The sequence below is a fragment of the Paroedura picta genome, chromosome 9 (genome assembly GCF_049243985.1).
Source record: "Paroedura picta isolate Pp20150507F chromosome 9, Ppicta_v3.0, whole genome shotgun sequence".
NCBI classification, from domain to species: domain Eukaryota; kingdom Metazoa; phylum Chordata; class Lepidosauria; order Squamata; family Gekkonidae; genus Paroedura; species Paroedura picta.
This window is the reverse complement of record NC_135377.1, coordinates 28,783,145-28,797,108: the sequence shown is the minus strand read 5'-3', so window position 1 is coordinate 28,797,108 and position 13,964 is coordinate 28,783,145. Positions and strand designations below refer to the sequence as shown.

Below are 13,964 nucleotides of genomic sequence, written 5' to 3'. Positions count from 1 at the left end.
GCATCAAACCCAGATTAGAGGCTGCCACTCTTAATCACTATACCAGGATGGTATAGTCCTTCAGTGAACCTGCTCCTTGAGGGACAATATAGTGCAGGGGGTGTCAAACTGCGGCCCTCCAGATGTCCATGCGTTTGCTGGCAGGGGCTCCTGGGAGTTGTAGTCCATGAACATCTGGAGGGCTGCAGTTTGACTACCCCTGATATAGTGCCATCTATGTTGAATTCTAGAGCCTCTTGTGGCGCAGAGTGGTAAGGCAGCCGATTGAAAGCTTTGCCCATGAGGCTGGGAGTTCAATCCCAGCAGCCGGCTCAAGATTGACTCAGCCTTCCATCCTTCCGAGGTCGGTAAAATGAGTACCCAGCTTGCTGGGGGGTAAAGGGTAATGACTGGGGAAGGCACTGGCAAACCACCCCATATTGAGTCTGCCATGAAAATGCTAGAGGGCGTCACCCCAAGGGTCAGACATGACTTGGTGCTTGCACAGGGGATACCTTTACCTTTACCTTTATGTTGAATTCTGTCTCCTGACTGAACTTCAATTGACACCTGCCAGTTTACAGATGGGTGGCAACCATGTTTCTCATGGCAACCAGTCATTATGAAGTCTGTAGGTGGCTTGAAGTACATATGCGTTATCTGCAGTTATCCTTTCCTATCCTTTTTATGAGTCTGTTTCACAGGGGATGACAGTGTTGTGACTCTGGGGTTATATTATTTCTGAGGTTGACTGTTACAGTATTTCTGGTGGCAGCTGTGATATTTTTATATCTGACACAATCCTCTGTGGATGGCTTATCAAATTAATATTTTGAAATTGTAAATAGCACCTGGTTGCTATGGTTGTCTGCATCATGCAAATTGCTAAATAAATGTGTTGGGATTTTGTTCAGTACAATTCCTTTTGGTAGTGTAATTACTTCTGCTACTTAAGTGTTTGCAAGCTGGCGTGGGATGATTGCGCTAAAACAAACCACATCAGCTGCCAACATTGTCTCTTCAGGTGAAAATCGATGCAAATTTAAATGTTAACATAGGCCACGAGTTGACTAAGTAAGTCACAGTAAGGGTCCAAGTCAAGAAAAAAACAGCATAGTCTTCACTAAAGGGAAGGAAGGAAGTGTGCTTGGCTGTATGGCCTCCATTTTCTTTCAAGGGAGATGAAATGGAAACCAGTAATAATGCAGTATGGACATTTGGGAAAACAATCTTCATAAATAGGGAAATTGCCCATCGGGTATCCCTCAGTCTTGCTCTGAATGGGAGTGGGTTAGTGTTGTACCTCATAGACCATTGCCATGATTGCATATATGTCTTTCTTTTTGCACTTCACATGTGTGTTCATATGCACATCAGTAAAACTCTACACCAAAGGAAGCTTGACACAGTCATATTATATCCAGTTGATTGTTGCAGTGTTTTACTGCATATGTTCACACCATTAATGAATCGGAGCAAAAAATAGGATGCGGAATTGAAGTTGTCGCTGTGGGTTGGATCCAACAGGATCGATTCCACGCAAGGTGTTCCCCCCTTCTGTGTGGTGTTCATGTTGCCAGAGTAATTGATGTGCAATTTGCATCATGTTTTCTCTCCCTTTTCTTTGTTTTTGATGTTCAGTTTGCATATGCAATAGTGACTTCACATGGAATGGGATAATGAGATTTTAACCCTTGTTAACCTTGCTTTCCCTTCCAAACCAAATGCTATTGTATCACTTCCTCCTCCCCACTGTTGTGATGATACTGTGGTGATTCTCCACCTAGCTCTAAAAAATGGTGCATGTACTGTGCTGCTTAATAATAACACAATACTCCAACTATTAAAAACCCTGAAAATTTACATAGTGCTACTCAAGAATAAAGAAACACCTGAATCCTATGGTAATGCTAATTGTTGGGATGTACTGGGTGTCCCATTATGGTCATCTACATTAAAATGGCCAACCTTGCTAGAACCATAGTTTTTAGATGATTACCGTTATTTCTTATGGCTCTGAAATAAGGATTTTTGGAACACAATTCATTAAATCTCCAGATGAGCACCCTCCATTTGCAGGGATAACTAATGTGAATGGAACAAAGGTTGAGTCCAGTGACAAATTTCAGGCCAACAAAGTTTAATTCTGGGTTTAAGCTTTTGTGTGCATGCACATTTAATACTTGAAGAAGAAGAAGAGTTGGTTCATATATGCTGCTTTTCTCTACTCGAAGGAATCTCAAAACAGCTTATAGTCGCCTTCCCTTTCCTCTCCCCATCCTGTGTGGTGGGTGAAGCTGAGAGAGCCCTGATATTCCTGCTAGGTCAGAGCAGTTTTCTCAGTGCTGTAGTGAGCCCAAGGTCATCCAGCTGTTTGCATGTGCAGGAGCGGAGATTCAAACCCGGTTCGCCAGATGAGAAGTCTGCACTCCTAACCACTATGCAAAGCTGGCTCTGTTGGTCTTAAAAGTGCCATTGGACTCAAACTTTGTTCTGCTGCTTCAGACCGACATGGCTATCCTCTTGAATCTAATATGAATGGAATTAGCTCTGATGTTCAAATGCCAACTAGGCTAGTTCTGGCCATTTCAGTGATGACACCATGATGTCTATAGTTGCGCTCAGGTTTCATTTACCCCTGTGCTTCTTTACATTTCTATTTCTTCAGGGAAACAGAATGGAAGTGAGAAGTGAAAGTGACTCATAAGAACATAGAGCTGCTGGATCGAACCAATGATCCATCTAGTTGAGAATACTGTTTTACACAGTGGCCAACTGGTTAAGCAGCAAACAGGACAAGGAGGCCTTCTCTTGACACTGTCTCATAGCACTTGTAGTCAGAAGTTTGTTGTTTCTGAGCATGGAGGTTCTCTCTGTCTGGCCCAGTGTCAGTGAGCTGAAAGAGTGATCAGACCTCCTCTGAAATCCACTCTGACCCATCTGACATTTTCCTCAGAGATGAGAGATGGATAATGAGACAAAGCCAAACATTTAGTTCTTGAATACAGACATAATATTTATTAAGCTCACACTAAAGAAATTCAAATGCACCCTTTGTATTGTACATACTCATATGAAGGCAAACCTCCTTACATATCTAAGACAGCTTTAAAATTCAGATTGGAGAATCCTGACTGGTGGTGAAGTAGATTCTTCACCCTTTGTAGTTTGTATACACTAGGGTCCCAGCCACTCCCCTCTCAGGTTTGTGCCCACCTTGTTATCAGAAGGTTACAGTAGGATGGTTCTGGAACCCCAAGGCCTGATCCTGAAGTGTCTTCAGCATCTTGGCCAGAGGTTGCTAGCACAATAGCCAGATACCATTGTAGAAAGGCTGTGATGAGGGAGGCAGTCATGTACAAAATGTCCCTTGGTGTCCCTTGAAAATAGGGGGAAAGTATATTCTGCTTTTGTAGCTGATGTCATTGCAAAAATATGGAACAGACTCATTGGCTCATTGTAGCTTGTCTTTTCATGGCCTTCAATTGGACACAGTGGGACTCAGACCCCTCGCCCAGAAGTTTAGGCAGCTGTCTAATTTCAGTTATGACAAGGTATTTGGAATAGCTATATGAATATGTGTCTTAAAAATAAGTACACCGGTGTGTCTAGCAATAGGTCTAATTTTTGTACAGAGGAACAGGTGATCAATATAAAAATGTTACATAATACAAATAGTTTCTCTCTTGCATTGGTCACATCATTGGAGAGAGAACTTGAGAAGCAAAGGCCTCCTCAAGAAATAGCCTTCTTCTCTGTGGAAATTAAGGTCTACTACTTTTCATCATGAAACTATATTCTGAATTTTGTGGTTTCATTAGCATTTTTAACTGTGTCTTTTTATAAACAGGGCACATGGCCTATTAGCTATTCTAAATGGAAAGTACGAATGTCATCCAACCCTTTTCCCTGCTCCCTTTTGCAATGATCAGTTGAGCTATAGCCCTAAAAGCAGGCTTACACCAGCTCATTTGCCAAGATTCACTATGGTATATAATATTTATATAAATTAAAAACTGTTAATAGCCCAGTATTGTAATTGATTAACCTCTGTATGTTTACAGCTCACTTTAATTGCCTAAAAACGCCATTTGTCAGCTTCATGTTCTATTGACAAGGCTATTGATTTATCCGATTTTGGCTTTGTCTTGTCTCTTGTACATAAAACTCACATATGCAGTTCAAATGGGAAATGACTGTATTGATTTCCTTAACTTGAGCCCAAATGCTAAAGATTTTTGGATAAGCTTTCTCATTACTTAAGCCAAAATCAATAAGGGAGAGCATCTTTTAATGAAAGAGCAGTTTGAGCAACGTACTTCAGAAATGGGGTCCTGTTCATCCTTTGCTTTGCGAATCGATCTCCTCGGTTCCTTAAGTGAGGTCCAATTGGTTGACATTGTGGTTTGTCTTTGTGTGTAAACTTGCAGCTTCAAAAAACGAAGGTGAGCTGCGGAGACAGCCAGAAGGAAAGGGCTCCTGCCATGACGGAACACGGATGTCCTTTCTACTGAGGTACAGCCTTTAAAATTACTGAGATTCAACTTACTTATAGGAAAATTCTGTTATGTATTTGTAGCTGCTTTCAGGATGTGATTGATTCTCCAAAACTGCCAGGCTTCTCAGGCTGCTTTTCTACAGTTGTCTCATCATATGCAGTGCTACGTTCTTGAAGTCCTGCTGGTTATATTTTGTGTTTCAAATACAGCGCTCTATTTTTTCCCCAAGACTACATACATAATAAGCGTGAACTGTAAGGTCAGTACAGTAACTTGCTAATTTAATTAGGCTTTCTTTTACCTCCAGCTTCAAGAGCGTTTGATTTAATGGCTTCAGAATGAAGACCTGGACAAGGAGCCGTGTGTGAAAAATGAGGACCTAAAGTCGAAGAGCAGCAGAATGGACTGGGAACATCCTACAAGTTTTATGGGCAGGCCAGACGTCAGGTACTGTACTAAGATATCATTAACTGCCCTGGACTACATAAATTAAGCTGATTACGCCTTCACTTAATTAACTGAGAATGACCTATTGATGTATAGGCAGAGTTAGATAGAGACTACATGCTGCTCTGTGCTGAATTTATAGGTTTTCAATTAGTTCTACTATTGACTGCGAGTCTGGGGGAAGAAAAACTTTGCTTGTGTGCTCAGTGACTCCTGTTTTGGAAATCAGCAGGGCATTCCTAGCAGCACTATTCATCCCCCCCCCCTTTTGAGACATACTTATTCAAAATATGAAGTGTTATCCCACTGATGATTTCTCGTTTTGTTAATTTGTTTATAGCTGCACAAAGTACACTGCTTAAATCATATTGACTTGGATTTGAGCAGCCCGAGGCTGCAGTACCTGAGATACTTTCCTGGGAGTAAATACCACTGAAGAATATGTCACTTACTTGTGAGTAGATCAGCATAGGTTTGCTCCCTGAGTGTGTATAGCATCACAGTCTTTCACAAATTCAGTTGTTGAGCTCTGATTATAATTTCATAAACAGTAATGTTATCCCTTGGGCAAAAGAATTTAGTCATTTGTATTTGTGAGGGGTATACGGAAGTTAAAATCTCATGATTTTTTTTTATTGCAAAGCTTTGTAATATAATATATACAGACTTGAATTTACATGCTCTTTGAATTCAAAATAATGGGTATAATCAGCTTTTATTCAAAACAATGAGACTTAAGAAGTAACCTTTAAAAATATTTTGATTTAAAATGTAACAAAGACATAAAATGCCAATATTCCAGCTTTTTCATTCTGCAATATTTGCAGCACAATTATTGTGTGTTAATTACTACTTGCACTGAACAAACAGAAATCTATTCAAAATTTGACTATAGCATCTAGAAATAGATTTGCATGGAGACAGGTTTCCACATGTTTTTCTAGTTGAATGAACAGGCACATAGTTAAATGGGGGTGGGACATGTGAAGCCTCCTCTGATGCCAGGACTATCTTTAAATATCCTTACTCACAAAAATATTGATGATAATACTGATCGGCAGTTTGGCTGGGGATTGGGTGGGTAGAGTAACAGCCATTCCACACCTGATAAATATAGTGAAATGCGTACATTTTGAAGATGCCATAATTTTGGTGTTTTGCATGACATCATCAACCTGCAGTTTCCATCCACCAAACCTTAAGCAACATCCGCCATTTTAAAGTGGTAGTTGGGGAATCGCATAAAGTGGATTCCCCGACCTAAGTAGTGCGAGCTACAAGAGAGCAACCAGCAAACCACATGCTAAAGAAATGTATGGAGGCAAAGAAGTGCTATCTCCGCCTCCCACTCCTTTCTCCCGGGGACAGAGGGTATTTTAGAGCAAACTGCCTGGAGCAATGAATAGGCTTTCAATCATGCAGGCAAAGCCAAAAATAATTTCCCCCCAAAGTTGGCCCAATGCATGTCTTTCTAAAGTCCCCTCCCCAAATCAGGAATGAGATTAATTTTTTAAAGATTCCAGACTCGTGATTTCATAAGGGGTGGCATTATAAAAAGCACTATGAATCTATAATTAGATGCATAGGCATTTCAATGGAGAAGTTTTACTTTAAAAAATTAGCAGGCATTGTGGGCCCTTTAAAACATTGTTAAAGGGGATTGGCTGCCTGGCTTGATTGACAGGCACAAGAGAGTCATGTGTAAAGCATGTTGTTCTCTTACGCCATTTCAAGCAGTCATGTGGAGTGTGAGGAGCATGAAAAGGCGGCAGACAGAAGCGAGACAGCAAGAAGCTGAGGAATGGCTGGATGTGCGAATATTTTTAGCACTCTTCTTGGTTTCTTCATTCTTGCAAATAACAGATCAGCACTACAGCTAATTATCTGACCTGGGCTATGTTTACATAGCAAAAGCTGCTGTTGAATGAATCCCTTAAGAATGGTATACAAGATGCTGACCTGTCTCAGCTAAGAATTGGGCGTCAAACACTCAGCAATATCTAAAGAAGTGTATGCATGTAACTGTTAAATATATCTGTAATGGTAAAACTTTTCTGGAAACCCAACCACCTGAGCTTCTTCATCCAGTTTGATGACAAATATCTCTGCTCAGATTGTTTTAGTGGCTGCGCTTGGTTGGGGCTGGGAGAGTCTTCACAGAACACAAAGAAGGCCTCAACCTTTCAAAGGATTTTAAGAACCTGGCAAAGTGGGCCTTCTTCAAAGTGCTTTTGCTGGCCCATGAAGTAGAAGAAAATGAGTAATGGGTAATGGCTTACTTTCTTTTGATTTGTATTGTATTTTTTGTGGACTAATGTAATGACTTAGCCCCTTTGTGTCAGGAGAAAAGAGGGATATAAATACTTCAAACAGATTTAATCAATTCAATATCTGCAATATGTGGATCTAGCCATTTCCAGGTGAAGATGTTAATCTGTTTGCCTTTATGTTTTTAAAGACAACTGGATATCTCTCCTCTTTATAGCACCCCTGACTTAACTGTTGACAGAAGATAGTTTTGTGCATTAACTGAAAGGTATTTTAGAGGTAGAAGCTTGAAACAACTTTAGTGCATGGGGAACAATGTAACCTAGGTGCCAAAGCACCATCACATTCTGGCCACTGGCTAAAGCTTATCAATAGCTGGTTGAATGGGGGCAATGAAGTCTTTCAGTCACTCTCTCAGCAGTACTGTTGAAAGCATGGGAACAACTGAATAGCTAAGATGTCTTAAAATGTGAACAAGTTTTGTGGCAACCTTAAAGGCTAACGGATTTATTGTAGTACAAGCTTACATGAACTAGTGCCAACTTTAGCAGATGGGCCGCAGCCCACTAAAGCTTATGCCACAATAAATCTGTTCATGTTGAAGAAGACTCCCCCCCCCCAATTTGAAGTTTAAATATAAGTTACTAAACCAATACCCTTTGGCAGTTTATTGTATGTGGTGAATATTGGTGGTTTCAGATGCCAAAAGGGTTGTATATTCACAGACATTGACTGAATATCATGATGACTGGTTAGGATTTCATTGAAAGGAACATTGAAAGGCAGATGTTCTGCTAGCTTGAAATCTCCTTCCAGATTTTGGAATTTTAGTACCCAGCAGAGCTTGAGATTCTCTTGCTAATGGTAAGAGGAGTTCTTTTAGAAGACCAAATTTAGAAAACTAAGCAGGAGGCTTACAAGCCATTGTTTGGAAATGTATATCAACTGAAATCATCCTCCTAGGACTCTACAAGTTCTTCAGGGGCAAGGCTTTTCCTTTAATGCTCCTCAGCTGCTATCAGCATTTAGGGCCTTATCAGTCTCTCCCTTTCTGCTTTCTTTTTACCTGTTTCATATTTTTTTCTGTATTCCTGATGAGCCTCTTTATTGTGTAGAGAGGCTTCTGCATTGTCTGTTGGTGGCATGGTTTTTATGTTTTGGTATTTATAAGGGGTCTAGGGATGTGTACAAATGGTCTCATGAACTAAAGTTTGTGACAAGCCTTGGCTGGTTCATACTTTGTGTAGTCAAGTTTGTGTCAGGGCAGCTAGCACAAACTTTCTACAAACTTTCAAGCTGTTTGTGGAAGTTCACGCCAGTTTGTGAGCAGATACATCCCAGATAGTCTTTCTAAACATTTGCAAAAGTTTAAGCCAACAACATCTGGGAGATAGCCCCTGCAACTTTGATGTGTCTAGCTTGCACAGGTTCTGTTCTAAACACCCCTGAGCCTGTGGCTGTAAAATTACCCTTTTGACTAATGAAGGTTCAGAAAGTTCAGCTATGTATAGAACAGATCCTGTGTGAGCTTGAATCTCCAAACTCACATGGGACCTCCAAGTCTGGTGTCTCTATCTTGCACAGGATCTATTCTATACACTCCTGAGCAACATACCACAGCAAGGAACTTGGGAGTGATCTTGGATGCCTCCCTTATGATGGTGGCACAGGTCACAGAGGTAGCACGCATGGTGTTTAGCACCCTACCTGCCTCCAGACTGTCTGGCCCCAGTGATCCATGTGATGGTCACCTCTAGACTAGATTTCTGTAACTCACTGTACACTAGCCTACACTTGTTCTTGACCCAGCAACTCCAGATTGTGCAGAATTCAGCTGCTAGAGTCTTCACTGGATGGACCTGGCCATCTTGGTATCTTAGGAGTTATATGAGTTAGGGGGTTTTATGGGATTTTATGGAATTTATATTTTTATGTAACCTGCCTAGAGTCCTCGTAGGAAGGCGGGCTATAAATGTTGTTGTTGTTGTTATCATCAATAATAATAACAATAACCTGTCAAAATGACCACTAGTGATCATTTTGACAGGTGCAGGTTCAGAAGGTTCAGGAGTATATATAATAGATCCTGTGCAAGTTAGAGACACTGAACTCACTGGGGCTCTCTGTCTCTTTTCTACCTGCCTTCCAAGATTTGTGAGGATTGAATTTACAAGGACCAAGTTATGGTACCCTCAATGAAAGTGCCTTCAGGAAAGTGCTTTCTGGGGAAATGACAGGTGGGGCAATTCCACAAGAAGCCCTGATCCTCATTTTCCTGGTTTGTGCCCATCCTTAAACGGGACTACTGTCAGAAGGAGTAATGATAGAGTGAAAAGCTGTTTTAGGGTTTAGCTGTAGATTCCATTAATAAAACTTGTTATTGAACCTCACGGGTGGTCCAGGCAGTTCTCATATTATTATCACAATCAGTTTTTATTTGTATCCAAGGGACGAAGCCCTATGAAGATAGGTTGAGGGACTTGGGAATGTTCAGCCTGCAGAAAAGGAGGTTGAGAGGGGACATGATAGCCCTCTTTAAGTATTTGAAAGGTTGTCACTTGGAGGAGGGCAGGATGCTGTTTCCGTTGGTTGCAGAGGAGAGGACACGCAGTAATGGGTTTAAACTAAAAGTACAACGATATAGGCTAGATATCAGGAAAACGTTTTTCACAGAGTAGTTCAGTAGTGGAGTAGACTGTATAAGGAGGTGCTGAGCTCCCCCTCACTGGCAGTCTTCAAGCCAAGGTTGGATACACACTTTTCTTGGATGCTTTAGGATGCTTTGGGCTGATCCTGCGTTGAGCAGGGGGTTGGACTAGATGGCCTGTATGGCCCCTTCCAACTCTATGATTCTGTGATTCTGTGATTCTGCGATTACCTGGTCAGCTTAGTGTGGGTAAAACTCATCTTTAAAAACATACAGATCAATGAAAACATTAAAAACAATGGACCACCTTCCTCCTGCTAATTTGTACCTTTCTGTGGCTGGTCAGAGCTTGGAGGGGCCTGATGTTGATGGATGGATTCTCCAGTAGGGAGGCCAGTATCTTGATGTTTATACCTACCCTCAACCATAGGTTTGGCGGAACAGCTGTGTTTTGCAGGTCTTCTAGAACTGTTTAAGTTCTGGGAGCACCCTGATCTTCTCAGACAGAGCATTCCATCATATTGGGGCCAGAACTTTAAAAAGCTATTCTTGAAAGCTAATCGTGCTCAGCCCTGAATAGAATACCACCAAGGCAGTTGAGGGTTGCTACACAGAGGCAAACAGTGGCAAATCACCTCTGTTCCTTTCTTGCTTCAAAAACCCTATCGGATCACCATAAGTTTGCTGTGACTTTGATGGCACTTTCTACAACCAATACCAGGATGCAATTTCTCTATCTCTGGGGGCTTGATGTTGAAAAAGCCACTGTGTATGCTCTACTGACATATTTGCAATTAAAATAAATATCACAGACACCATTAGCATCCAGTGCACTCTCATCCAAAGAGAATGAAAGGCTGTACCACTGGAAGTGGCATGTGCATCACAATTTTTATCAGCTGTTACTGCTACATAGCTAGTTCAACAGAAAGTGGTTAATGCTTCCTAGAATGGAAAGGAGAAACGGCAATGACACATTTGTGAGCAGGAAAGAGATAAAACACCCTACAAAACAGACCTTATTTTACAAACTAAGATGCTTTCTTGGCTTATCAAGGAAATAAAATAGCATAGGTATAAAGTGTAAAAATCCCAGGATAGCCACTTTGGAATTGAGACCGTAAACATCAGTTAAGCACATTTCGAGGTGGCTGTTCCTTCGTAGCTCGGTTCTTACTCTATCCAAATTCCACTTGTCCTAGACCTACTTCTGAGGTGTCCATTTCTATGATAAATGGTGTAGTAAAATCTGGGCTGTACCAAATTGGTACACTACACAGCCTTAACTATAATGCATTAAAGGCTTATCACACTCTAGGGATCTGATTACAGTATTTCTTCTGGTCACCTTTATGAGCCCTGTAAGAGAATCTTGGGTATAGTGAAAAATTTGGCATACACCAAAGAATTTAATAATTTTTTAAACCTTAGTTGTCGCAAGCAGGTGTTTCAAGCAGATTCATCTTCTACTATCTTTGTGCTATCATATTCTATATCTCTGTCTACCTGGACGTTTTGTGGAAGAGCATAAGTTAAGACAGGCTATAGTTAAAATTCAGCTATCCTATTCTCTGTTGTGTTTTCAGGCAGCATTTACAATGATATCTGGTCACCATCAGAACAATTGGGATGATTTTATAATGTGTAACTGACACTAGAAATTTTTTTTAATCCTCAAGAGTAGCACAATAGCAATGACAGCTGGTGTCATTTTCTCTCAGAAGACATGATGCAGGATAATGTCTTCCCAGGAATAAAAGAGCCCAAAGATAACAAGTAAACAATCAGTTTAAAGTGTGCCTTTTGGGAGCCCATAAATAAGAACAATCCAGCTGGATTAGACCAACGTTCTCTCTAGGTCAAAATCGTGCTTCTTGCAGTGGCCCATTAGAAGCTGTGGAAAGGACAGGGGTCAAATCTAGCCTTCTTCCCTCCCCCCAGCAACTGGAATGCTGCATCTGAATATGGAGATTCCTTTTAGACCTCATGCCTAAACTATTGATAGAACATTCTTCATACATTTCTCTAATTTTTTTAAGTCTTGAATTTGCTATCTATCAACCTGAATAAACCCCAAATTATACTATTTTAGGAGAATAGCTTTAAGAGACCGTAACCAATGTTACTTGAGAACTGCTTTCCTATGACAATATGAAGAACACGCTGTCCAGTTCTCTGTTTTTTCCCCCAGTGTTGGAAGCATTTCACCACTTTGCTAAAGATCCTTTAGCAGCTGTTGCATGTGTCCCTGCCCAGAATGAGATGGGTGGGCTTCCTTCACGCTGGATATAGACCCTAACCAGGAGCTCCTTTGGGACAGTATTAAAAGGGAGGTCACTTACTTACATCCAAACTATTGTACTGTGGGTTTGGGCTCAAAGTGGAAAGTGGCTCGTGTTCATATTCACATACATAGAGTTGCTTCTTCTGCCAAAATGAAACTGAAAGAGAAACAGTCACATCCTGAACAGAGTTATCCCTTCTAACGGTAAGGTCATTGACTTCAATGGACTGAGAAGGGCATGGGTGACACTGTGAGACTTTTGTGTACAAACTGCATCCTCTGAGCCCTTAGCAAATTACCGTAGCTAGTCATTAATTGCATCTAAACTTCAGTTAACATCTTTGTATTATATGTTTGTCAAGCAAAGTCCTTGGGAAAAACGAGAAAAAACAGCAACTGGAAAGAAAAAAACCTTCCAGAACGAGTCATTTACTTTGTTAAACTTAAGTTGAGGAGCAGGATATGCCCAAGCATGTGCCAGACTCAGCCTTTTCTAAGCTTAAATATTATTCTAAAACATAATTTAGAAGACTCTCAGCAAGTGTCAGCTTAAGGAAATTGAGAAGCACACAGACAACACAGAAACGCAAACAGCAGAAGTAATTTAACACTCCATTTAACACTATTTATAATGGATTAAGTATTAATAGATGAAAATAATCAGTGGGGGAAAATGGTAATATTTTCTTCTGGAGGTGTTAGAGCTTCGACACCCCCCTTCTTCTGTTGATACAATGGAGAGAGTGTGCTTCATGTGGATGCTGCTGTGGTTAAAAGTGCTCTGGTTCAATTTCTAGTCTCCCAAGAAGTTGGCTTGGGTAGTCTTTGGGCAAGCTGTGGTCTACTAGCATGAGAGTATAAATGAACTGTGGTGCATACAGAGAAATGTTAAATAAACATTCCATTATATTCAAGGGTTTTCTTCCTCTAAGTGAGGAGTCCTTCTCTGAACAGAGGAGTCTTATTGTTATAGGATGAGGGTTTTTCCCTGAGAGGAAGAGTTTTTGTCTTCACAATGGTGGTATAAATAAAAGTCAATGAGTTGATGATTATAATAAGTACCCAGCATTTTAAAATGATCTACCATTAGTATTGTTATTTTGTGAATTTCTTTTTTGCACAGTCTTCTGAAAGACATAGGTCCTTCACACAAAGCTACTTTGTACCGAATCAGACCATTGGTCCATCAAGGTCAGTATCTTGTCCTCAGGTTGGCGGCAGCAGCTCTCCATGGTCTAAGGTCTTTCCCATCCCTTACAACCTGATGCTTTTAGCTGCAGAGGGATTGAACCTGGGACCTTCTGCATGCCATGCAGATGTCCTACACTGAGCAAGAGCCTCACAGTCATCTCCTCCCTTGAATCATTTGACCGGATCTGAATATACACAACTATGGGTAGAATGAGTCTAATTTCCTGCACCGGTGCAAAATCCCCACAAGGAAAGGAAATAAAACTCTACCATGAGAAGGGGGGGGGGGGAAGCAAAATCTCATTTACTACCAAAGCTACTGTGCCTCTGTAAAGTCATGTGATAGCCATCCACAGTGGTGGCCAGTCAAGTGAAAAGGGCAGTTCAGCTCACATACAGGTGTTTAGGGTTGTCAAATAGGGTATGGTCAATTATGGCAAAACTTTTTTTGCTGGGGTTGGTTTACTAGATGTAGGTGAGGTTAATCTTTCCATGGTACAGCAAGTTAAGAGCTTCAGAGGCTTTGTTAAGCAGGTTGGTACTGTTGCCAGAATCATCTTTCAATTACATGTAATATGTAAAATAGCCCATTATCTAGAGCCTGCCAACTTTGCTACATTAATCCATGCTATTGTAACCTCTAGGTTGG

The 13,964-nt window shown here is 40.9% G+C and overlaps 1 long non-coding RNA gene across 2 annotated transcripts in view; it reads left to right on the top strand.

Moving 5' to 3' along the window:
* LOC143844661 (uncharacterized) overlaps positions 1-13,964 on the top strand; it is a 62,035-nt gene that overhangs the window by 24,977 nt on the left and 23,094 nt on the right. For both annotated transcript variants that reach the window (XR_013234075.1, XR_013234076.1), the window contains exons 2-4: positions 4,410-4,494; positions 4,786-4,925; positions 5,266-5,379. This is a non-coding gene — a long non-coding RNA (uncharacterized LOC143844661). The remainder of the gene's footprint in view (positions 1-4,409; positions 4,495-4,785; positions 4,926-5,265; positions 5,380-13,964) is intronic.